The 10,000-nt window shown below is 53.2% G+C and overlaps 2 non-coding genes across 2 annotated transcripts; one reads left to right on the top strand and one right to left on the bottom strand.

The window, feature by feature from the left end:
- Positions 1 to 404: 404 nt before the first annotated feature.
- LOC139051121 (small subunit ribosomal RNA) lies at positions 405 to 2,219 on the bottom strand. Its single transcript, XR_011509250.1, has one exon. It is a non-coding gene; the product is annotated as a small subunit ribosomal RNA (ribosomal RNA).
- Positions 2,220 to 6,116: 3,897 nt separating this feature from the next.
- On the top strand, positions 6,117 to 6,308 carry LOC139051146 (U2 spliceosomal RNA). Its single transcript, XR_011509268.1, has one exon. It is a non-coding gene; the product is annotated as a U2 spliceosomal RNA (small nuclear RNA).
- Positions 6,309 to 10,000: the final 3,692 nt, after the last annotated feature.

Raw genomic sequence — 10,000 nt, 5'->3', positions numbered from 1 at the left:
GTACTAAGCGGCAGCGGCATTAGCTCTCGACCGTCAGTTCCTTGACCGACCGCACGCTTCGCCGTTCCCCTCGTACTGGGCAAGAGCAGCAGGTCGGGTCGTCTTACTCCCATTCCGCGCAAGAGTGCCGAGGCGGACTTCAGAAAGCCCACCCAACAGTGTGCGTTACGCCGTTTCTACCCGCGGGCGCGGCCAAGCCAACCGTCCAAGGTTGCAGCCGGCGTCCACTGGGCGCAACAAATTTGGCACGGGGCGCCCTTCGAAATTCGGGCAATCCCCGGCATGTTCGGGTATAGCCGTCCCCGCGTCCAAGCGGGGCCAGCGGCGGAAAGCGTCGGGCGCAGCGAGCTGCTTCACCCACACGGGGTAGAAACAATGGCGCTCGTCACCCTCGAACAATCCGGTAATGATCCTTCCGCAGGTTCACCTACGGAAACCTTGTTACGACTTTTACTTCCTCTAAATGATCAAGTTTGGTCATCTTTCCAACAGACCGGCGCAACCGAAAGGCCGCGCCGGACATCGGTCCGAAGACCTCACTAAATCATTCAATCGGTAGTAGCGACGGGCGGTGTGTACAAAGGGCAGGGACGTAATCAACGCGAGCTTATGACTCGCGCTTACTGGGAATTCCTCGTTCAAGGGGAACAATTGCAAGCCCCTATCCCAATCACGAAAGAAGTTCCACGGGTTACCCAGTCTTTTCAGACAGGGATAAAGACACGCTGCTTCCTTCAGTGTAGCGCGCGTGCGGCCCCGGACATCTAAGGGCATCACAGACCTGTTATTGCTCTGTTTCGTGCGGCTAGGAGCCGCTTGTCCCTCTAAGAAGGTTGTAAGGTGCTGGGAACCCCGCACCTATTTAATAGGCTAGAGTCTCGTTCGTTATCGGAATTAACCAGACAAATCGCTCCACCAACTAAGAACGGCCATGCACCACCATCCACCGAATCAAGAAAGAGCTCTCAATCTGTCAATCCTCCCAGTGTCCGGGCCGGGTAAGTTTTCCCGTGTTGAGTCAAATTAAGCCGCAGGCTCCACTCCTGGTGGTGCCCTTCCGTCAATTCCTTTAAGTTTCAGCTTTGCAACCATACTTCCCCCGGAACCCAAACACTTTGGTTTCCCGGAAGCTGCCCGCCGAGTCATTTGAGTAACTCAGGCGGATCGCTGGTTGGCATCGTTTATGGTCAGAACTAGGGCGGTATCTGATCGCCTTCGAACCTCTGACTTTCGTTCTTGATCAAAGAAAACATTCTTGGCAAATGCTTTCGCAGTAGTTCGTCTTGCGACGGTCCAAGAATTTCACCTCTAGCGCCGCAATACGAATGCCCCCGTCTGTCCCTCTTAATCATTACCTCGTATTCCAAAAACCAACAGAACAGAAACGAGGTCTTGTTCTATTATTCCATGCAAGTTTATTCAGGCGACTCGCCTGCGTTGAGCACTCTAATTTTTTCAAAGTAAAAGCACCGGCCTTCTCGAGGCACACAATGAAGTGCACCAAGAAAGGACCGGCATGATGTTCAGTCCGAGCCGTCGCATCGGGTAGATGCACTACTCGTCTGGAACTGAGATCCAACTACGAGCTTTTTAACCGCAGCAGCTTTAGTATACGCTATTGGAGCTGGAATTACCGCGGCTGCTGGCACCAGACTTGCCCTCCAATTGATCCTCGTTAAAGGATTTAGAGTGTACTCATTTCAATTACGGGGCCTCAAAAGAGTCCCGTATTGTTATTTTTCGTCACTACCTCCCCGTGCCGGGAGTGGGTAATTTGCGCGCCTGCTGCCTTCCTTGGATGTGGTAGCCGTTTCTCAGGCTCCCTCTCCGGAATCGAACCCTGATTCTCCGTTACCCGTAACAACCATGGTAAGCAAGTAACCTACCATCGAAAGTTGATAAGGCAGACACTTGAAAGAAACGTCGCCGGCTCGTGGCCATGCGATCAGCACAAAGTTATCCAGAGTCACCACACAATACGGGCCGAAACCCGATCGATCTTGGTCTAATAAAAGCACCCGTCGCCCAAAGGGCTTCAGGCTCACTGCATGTATTAGCTCTAGAATTGCCACAGTTATCCAAGTAGGAAGAAACGATCTAAGGAACCATAACTGATTTAATGAGCCATTCGCGGTTTCGCCTTATTTCGGCATGTACTTAGACATGCATGGCTTAATCTTTGAGACAAGCATATGATTACTGGCAGGATCAACCAGGTAATCGTTCAACTGCGCGTCCCGCCTGTCAAGCAGGCCGGACGCCGTTTTTGCGATGCCGAGGCCACCTTCAGGCGCCCCAGCACGCTTCGTTCTTGCAAAGAGTAGCACTTTGCACAGTCCGAGACGACGGCGTTCGAGCTCGCTACGGCGCCCTCCCCGAAGGGCCGGGTATCGCCACGCGGCAAGAAGCACGCAACATTCTCGATAGACTGGTTGTGTCGACTCGATCACGGCTTGCGGTTTCTCTTGAGCCCGCAGCACAGGTGGACCGACCGACACTTGCAACGTAGCCGAGACGGCAAAGCCGCCAGGCGACGGGTCACGCCCGCGCCTTCGGCGCTTTCGCATTTGACTCGTCCGAGGACGATGCGGAACACAACTCGATATCGTGGAGAAAGCGTCGTCCGACAACCAGCCCCTAACGCATCAAGCGGATGAGGCTGCAGACGTCAGCTGTGGGATCCACGGGAGCGATACCGGGGACACGCTTGACGGGCACGAAGCCCGCCGCATATCAAACACCCAGGTCGCTTTTGGGGGCGACTGCTCTCTGGGACCCCCATATAATAGCAGCGATAAGTTCCCAAATCTCCATGGGGCCGTACTCGTGCCACTTTCGACGAGCGTTTGGCGAAAATCGTGCCGCCTCGCAGCGCCGCGAGCGAGATGGAAAGCTTACGTCGGCAGCGCAATGCCGAAGTCGTGAAAGCGCAGCGCGTCGACCGAATGCGCGAACGGCAATCTCTCGCCTATGGACAGCGCGGTTTCCAGAACAATCGCCTTTCTGTGCCCCTACGGGGCCGCACGCTAGCGCGGCCCTTTCGCCGTTTCCGAGCACGAGTGCGACCGGCGCGGGCGGCGTGCTCGACACCCCGGCTGACGCCGTTTCGGACTTTGTCTCTTCGCGCGCTCGCGCCAACGCCGCGGCAAAACGACGACCTCTGCGCGGTTCTTTCCCGGTTCCCGGCGTGCTATAGTGCAGCCAGCCGGACGGTGGCGACGACTCAGTCGCGGCCGTGCGGTGGCTTGTACGCCAAAGTTGCGTGACGGGCGTCGAGCTCCCGCCGCGGCCCGGCTCAGGTGGTTTCGGACTTCTGTCTCTTCCGAGCGCTCGCGTCGTCGTGGGCACGATTCTCGAGTGCGGAGCGGTGCGCGGACACCACCACGAACACGCGCAAGCCGAAAACGGCACTACGGTACAACGTCGGCCAGGGCGGTACGGCCCCCTTATATGAGCAGCGATAAGTGACCAGATCTCCACGGGGCCGTACTCGTGCGACAAGGCGGCGTACTGCGCCGAGCCGAGCGCCAATATTTGGCCTTGGCACGGCCGATTTGAGCTCTCGCGATCGCCGCGGTACCGCCGCTCACCGATTCAAGGCACGCTAGCGCGGCCCCTTCGCCATTTTTCGAGTAAGAGTGCGAAAAGCGCGCGCGGCGTGCTCGTCGCCCCGGCTGACGTAGTCTCGGACTTAGTCTCGCTCACGCCGCCCCGGCTGACGTCGTCTCGGACTTAGTCGCGCTCACACCGCCCCGGCTCACGTGGTTTCGGACTTGCGTCTCTTCCGAGCGCTCGCGTCGTCGTGGGCACGATTCTCGAGTGCGGAGCGGTGCGCGGACACCACCACGAACACGCGCAAGCCGAAAACGGCACTACGGTACAACGTCGGCCAGGGCGGTACGGCCCCTTATAAGAGCAGCGATAAGTGACCAGACCTCCACGGGGCCGTACTCGTGCGACAAGGCGGCGTACTGCGCCGAGCCGAGCGCCAATATTTGGCCTTGGCACGGCCGATTTGAGCTCTCGCGATCGCCGCGGTACCGCCGCTCACCGATTCAAGGCACGCTAGCGCGGCCCCTTCGCCATTTTTCGAGTAAGAGTGGGAAAAGCGACCGCGGCGTGCTCGACGCCCCGGCTGACGTCGTCTCGGACTTAGTCGACGCCCCGGCTGACGTAGTCTCGGACTTGGTCTCGCTCACGCCGCCCCGGCTGACGTAGTCTCGGACTTGGTCTCGCTCACGCCGCCCCGGCTGACGTCGTCTCGGACTTAGTCGCGCTCACACCGCCCCGGCTCACGTGGCTTCGGACTTGGTCTCTTCGAGCGCTCGCAGCCAGGTCGGGGCCGACGCCGACGTCTGCGTGGGGCTTCAACGATTCCCGGCGCGACGCAATGCAACTGCGCGCAGGATGCCAGCGACTCCGCCGTGGCCGTGCGGCGGTGTACACGCAGAAGTTTCGTGAAGGGGTATCGAGCTCCCGCCGCCCCGGCGGACGTGGTTTCGGACTTTAGCGCTCGCAGCGATCTCGCGGCGATCGCTGACGTCTGCGCGGTTTCAGGTGTGCTACGATGCAGCAGTCTGCCGCACGACAATTTACGGAAGCGAGTGCATTCCGCCCCGGCGGACGCGGCAGCGGACTTTGTGCCTGCGGGAGTGCTCTTGTTGCTGTAAAATTTGAACGGGTGCAGCTGCGCGAAGCAAGTGTACACATTTTCTCTCTCTCTCTCTCTCTCTCTGCCTCTGAGGCGACTGTAATTTTAATTTAAATGCAATTGGAGGCGGGAGCAACCTGATGAGAGTAGGCGGACTTCGGCACACCTTGTAGTTTAGAAATTGTTTTCAAGCTTTGAGGACATACACAATCGCGCCATCTGCTTTCCCCGTCTCTTTGGCACTTCATAGTGTGTGCAGCATGCTCTGCATTCCAAAGAAACGCGCCTGTTTCTCCCCCTCTCTCACGTTCTTCTTGTCTTTCTTGCTGCTCTTGTGAGAAGTTGCTATGCTCTTTACTCGCTGTAAAATAGAATGCTTGCGCGAGCCAACAACTTGCGTGTCTTTCTTTTTTTTTGTTGTTGTTGTTTTTTTCTCTCTTCCCAAGACGTTTCTGCCATTATTCACTAGCTCTCGTTCTTAGTATGCAACGGAGCGTTAGCTCGCGCCATCTACCTTTCTTTCTGTATGGCGAAGGCCGTAGGTTTTCCTAGTTCCGCACACAGATGGCGCGGATGCGTTTTCGCGCCAGTTTCGAACGACCTCGCTGTACACATGTTTCTCATTTAAAAGTTTCAAAGGGGCTTGCGAAAGGGCGTGGTCCTTTTTTCTTGCGCAAGGCTGAGCTTTCCAGCTGTGCTTAAGCTATGCTAGCATGTGTGCGTATGTGTGTGTGTGTGTGTGTGTGTGTGTGTGTGCGTGCGCGCGCGCGCGTGCGTGCGCGTGCATATGTGTGCGTGTGTGTGTATACACGCACACGGTAAAGATGATGGGGTAGCGCTATTTCTTTCTTTCTTTCTTTCTTTTTTAACAACACCTGTGCTCCACATGGCGATCTTCCTGCCCTCTATGTTTCCGGTTGGAAGGAGTGCGCAGCCTTTTCTATATTTATTTTTTTTTTTTTCATTCTCTTTCATTCGTACATGAGGCGCGCTACCTAATTCTAGCGGTCGAATCGACACGTTGCAATCCGTCCCGGCCTGTGCCGTATGAAAACTTTCAGTGGGCCTTGCGGTAAATAAAAGGAAATGAGGGAAATGCGCGTAGTGTATTACACTTGCGCACGGGCTTGAAACGAAGGCCTCAAAGAAAGCCGCCTTGAGCGGTCGCATTCAGACGGAAGTAAGCATTCCCCTTGCGCGTGTTTTCCGCTCGCCTGTTCCGTTTTCTACGAGGTTGCCTTCGTTGGTTTTGCCTTGCGAACAAGCTTGCGCTCGGGTCTCGTTTCTACGCGACGGCGTTTCGTTAACAGTGAAAGACTGAGGCGTCGCGAGTTGATTCGCGAGATAGAGAGCATAGAGTCTCTAGACGGGCTGGGTTTTATAAGATTGCCCACGCTGTTGCTGAGGTTACCAATGTCGCCAGGGCACCCACAAGGCAGTGGTACAATGGAGTGAAGTGAAAGACATCGCTTCTCGGCCTTTTGGCTAAGATCAAAGTGTAGTATCTGTTCTTATCAGCTTAATATCTGATACGGGTTCTATATGGACCCACGATATTAAACCTATTTTTGGAAGTTGGCGGAGTGCTTGAAGCCTGCTTCACCTCCGCCGCAGGTCGGCCCGGTATTGCACTACCTCCGGGATCGGCCCCCGCTCACTTAGGTGAGACTTCATTCAATCAAAATGAAGAACACAAGCTCGAAGCGAGCACTCACGTGACACGCACCATTCCCATACTATACGCAACGATGCCGGTGTTTCTGAACGATTGTCTGCTGTAATGAGCCACTTGGGGGGGGGGGGGGGGAAGGGTGATTAGCCGTGGGTTTTGCAATCAATGTAAGTCCCACTCAAAGCCAACACTGCATTTTGGAGTTCACTATCGCTTTGATCCGTAAACGACAGCAAGCTCGCCCTGCGAAAATCCGCTGCCCTAGTGGAAGAAAGGTTCCCTATGAAACAAAAATGGAGTGCCCGATTTCCGGCAACATTTTCGCTGCAGTGGGACCGAGCGCCTCGAAAACAAACTTGTCGTATGGCCAAGTGTGGCGAAATATATTCAAGGGTTCAGAGGTGCCTCAGCTTTCCAACCTGTATGTTATGAATACCTGTTGCTACCTTTTCGTCATCATCATCCTGCTGGCTACGACCACTGCAGGGCAAAGACCTCTCCCATTATTCTCCAAGCACCCCGGTCACGTGTAAGCCCGGTCACGGTCGCCGTCTAGTGCCTGCGCCCTTCCTAATCTAATCTGCCCTCCTAAATTTCCGCCACCCCGTGCTACGCTTCCCTTCTCTTGGAATTCAGTCGGTAACCCTTAATTGATGATCTTCCCCCCACATTGCATGCCCTGCGCACGCCCATTTCTTTTTCTTGGTTTAAACTAAGGTGTCATTAGCTCGCGTTTGTTCGCTCACCCCCCGAATCTGCTCTATTCTTATCCCCCGTAGCGCTACACCCATCATTCTTCTTTCCAAAGCTCGTCGCGTCGCCCTCAGTTACCCTTCGGTAATCCTTAAGGTCCTTCGTTGCGGCACTCGCGGCATCTTTCTCATTTAAATAAGGCTATTTCGTTCAGTTTTGGGGGAAAACTCAATGAGCTAGGCGCGATTGTGTCCCCGGCGCCGCTCTCAACAAGATGGCGGCGCCCAGGCTTTTTGCCTGGTGGTTCGGCTTGACGCAGAACACGCCTGCAGGGCAGTGAAGCCGCATTGAAGGGGCAACGAGCGGCGCAGTGAAGCGCATGCTCGGGCGAAAAACGCGAACATCAGCCAAAAATACAACCAAATGGCCAAATACGAATTTCCGTTATGGGAAATTGGAGTTCAGTTGGCGCGTTGCGCTCGCCTAAGGTAAAGAACATAAATGCGAGTGCCACATCAGCCAAGTCAATGCTGAGGATCGCGTATCATTTCTTATTTATTTTTCCCCTTGCCTCCTGGCCTGCGTGGCCCTAGCGCGCATGCCCACGAAAGTAATGCAATAAGGAAAACGCGAAATCATGCGGTGACGGCTGTATCATATCCATTGTGCGTGCTTTGTTCTTTTTGGACTACAGTGGTGTGCGTTATGAGAAAGTTTCAGTGACCAGCGAACCTATATTTAGAACCACATTTACGGTTACTGCTAACAAGCTGCGGGTAGGTGTTTTTTTTTTCTTTCTTTCTTTTTTTCGCTACCAACGATGGGTTATCGCAACCGCGATCGGTTGTGCTAGACGCGTTCTTGCCAAACGTTGGCTCTATACGCGACCCGTGACGCGTGGTCGGCACATTCAAGCAGTCCATTGCAAACCGTTCCAAGAAGAAGGATGCTAGCTCCACGTTCCGCCGGGAGCGCTAGTTCGAAGATTGTACTTTTAGACCCTCGAGGAAGCACCGCCATCCCACGTTTTCTATAACGCGCTAAGACTCAGAGCGACAGCGACCACTTGTCTTTGTCAATATCTCGGACACACTTTTTTTTTTTTTCTTTAATCCAGATCGTCAGACGAGCCCGCGTTCACGCGCACTCGCTCTCTCCGATAAGCAGGGTAGCTCGGTTGGGGTGTTGTAGGGCCTCGCGCATGCGCTGCTGAGTTCGTCGCTTCGCCGGCCGGTCGACGCTGGCGCGGTACTGGTAATCAACTTCGACGGGCATGGTGAAACGTCACTGTGAAACGTCACGACTAGCAATGCAATGTGTTTGCGAGCAATCGGAGAAATGAGAGAGCCCCTGTAGATTAGTGGAAACGTTCCTCCAAGTATTACGTTTGCAATTTGCGCCTACGAACATGAACTAGACAAAGGAAATGATCTGTAGCCGCCTTCACTTCATAAAATTCCCGTACGAAGAAATTTGCGTGCGCACGTGATCTCCCGCATGAAACCAGACGATAGGTTAATTTTAGCCGTTCATTTCGATTTGCCGAATGTAAACCGGAACACTTTCTCCACGCGCTCTTGAGGTTTGAATGACAATCAATGACATGCTTTTTTTATATATTTTTGTTTGTTCTATCTGGAACCAAAAGAATTCAGAACGCCATTTCAATCTTAGATTCGATTCACGCCTTGCGTTACGTCACCCCTGGCATATCTGATGAACACGCTCTGCTGTTAAGCTTCATGATCACGGCATTAAAAGTCGCCACTTCCCGAACGTTTATCGAGCCGATGATGAACCGTATGCTGGATTCTTATTGTAATGAGTTTATAGAAAGTTTTATACTTCTATGGCTAGCTTCAAGGAAAGGAAAAACATCGCTCAGCATTGTATAACGCATAACAACAACAACGAAAAATCTGCAGGTTATTCATACTACAATGAGAACACTAGGAATACTGAAAAAGATGAAATCTAAACATGCTGCAAGGAGCCAACAAATGCAATTGAACCAACGAACTGAACTGCAATTATTTCATCAAGACATGCCCCGAAAAAACGTGGCCACTATCAATGCTCATTTCAAAGCTGTTTTTTTTTTTTGTTTGTGACGGATAATAATTATCTTCCCAATGGCTGATGTGAAAATTTCAGAGCGCGGCATTTTCGAAATCTCAAGGCCCCGGCTGCTTTCTCTCTTCTTTAAATATGTTCCGGGTGGCAGATGGAGAAAAGTTTCGCGCACATAATTTAAAAGCCTGTAGCTGATTTTCTTGAAGAACACAAAGTGCTGACAGACCACCAAACAAGACAAAATTGAATCGGTATTACGCGCGATGATTTCGCACCGCAGTAACAAAAGGGTAACAAGCGGACGTTCATTTCGTGGTGTGTATTTCACGTCTCTCACAATAATAATAAAAAGAATGCTACTGCATAAATTAGCTTTTCCCAAACTGGATGGTTTCGATCAGCTTCCTTAAATTGAGTTGGCGTTGATTGAGCAGGTGCGGGCCTCGGTTGTTTAAGATTTTTGTAAATGGCATCATTACTGGATAGATGCGGACGTCTGCGTGATGTGTGAAACTCGCTTGAGGATCAAGGGAGAACCCCCCCCCCAAAAAAAATCATGTCATGGTGACACAAGTGGCACATGAGTACTGTTATCGGGAGGAAAAAAAAAAAAGGAAAACCGGCACGTACTAGGGAGACACTCCTCTTACACGTGAAGCTCCAAACAAATTGTTTTTCTTGAGACGCTCTATAAAGCTCCTCAAACGCAGCACCCGTACACGAAGACAAATGTCCAAACTGGAAAGAAAGCACGAAATTCGCGGCGCCCGTTTGCTGTGAAACAACGGGCAACATTACGCAAAGTCCGCTACCACGTCAGCCGGGGCGGCCGCACCCCGCCCGCGGTTGAGCCATATATGGCTGCACGCGCAAAGTCCGCTACCACGTCAGCCGGGGCGGCCGCACCCCGC

Source organism: Dermacentor albipictus, chromosome 10 (genome assembly GCF_038994185.2).
Source record: "Dermacentor albipictus isolate Rhodes 1998 colony chromosome 10, USDA_Dalb.pri_finalv2, whole genome shotgun sequence".
Classification (NCBI taxonomy): domain Eukaryota; kingdom Metazoa; phylum Arthropoda; class Arachnida; order Ixodida; family Ixodidae; genus Dermacentor; species Dermacentor albipictus.
This window is presented reverse-complemented; position numbering and strand designations above follow the sequence as displayed.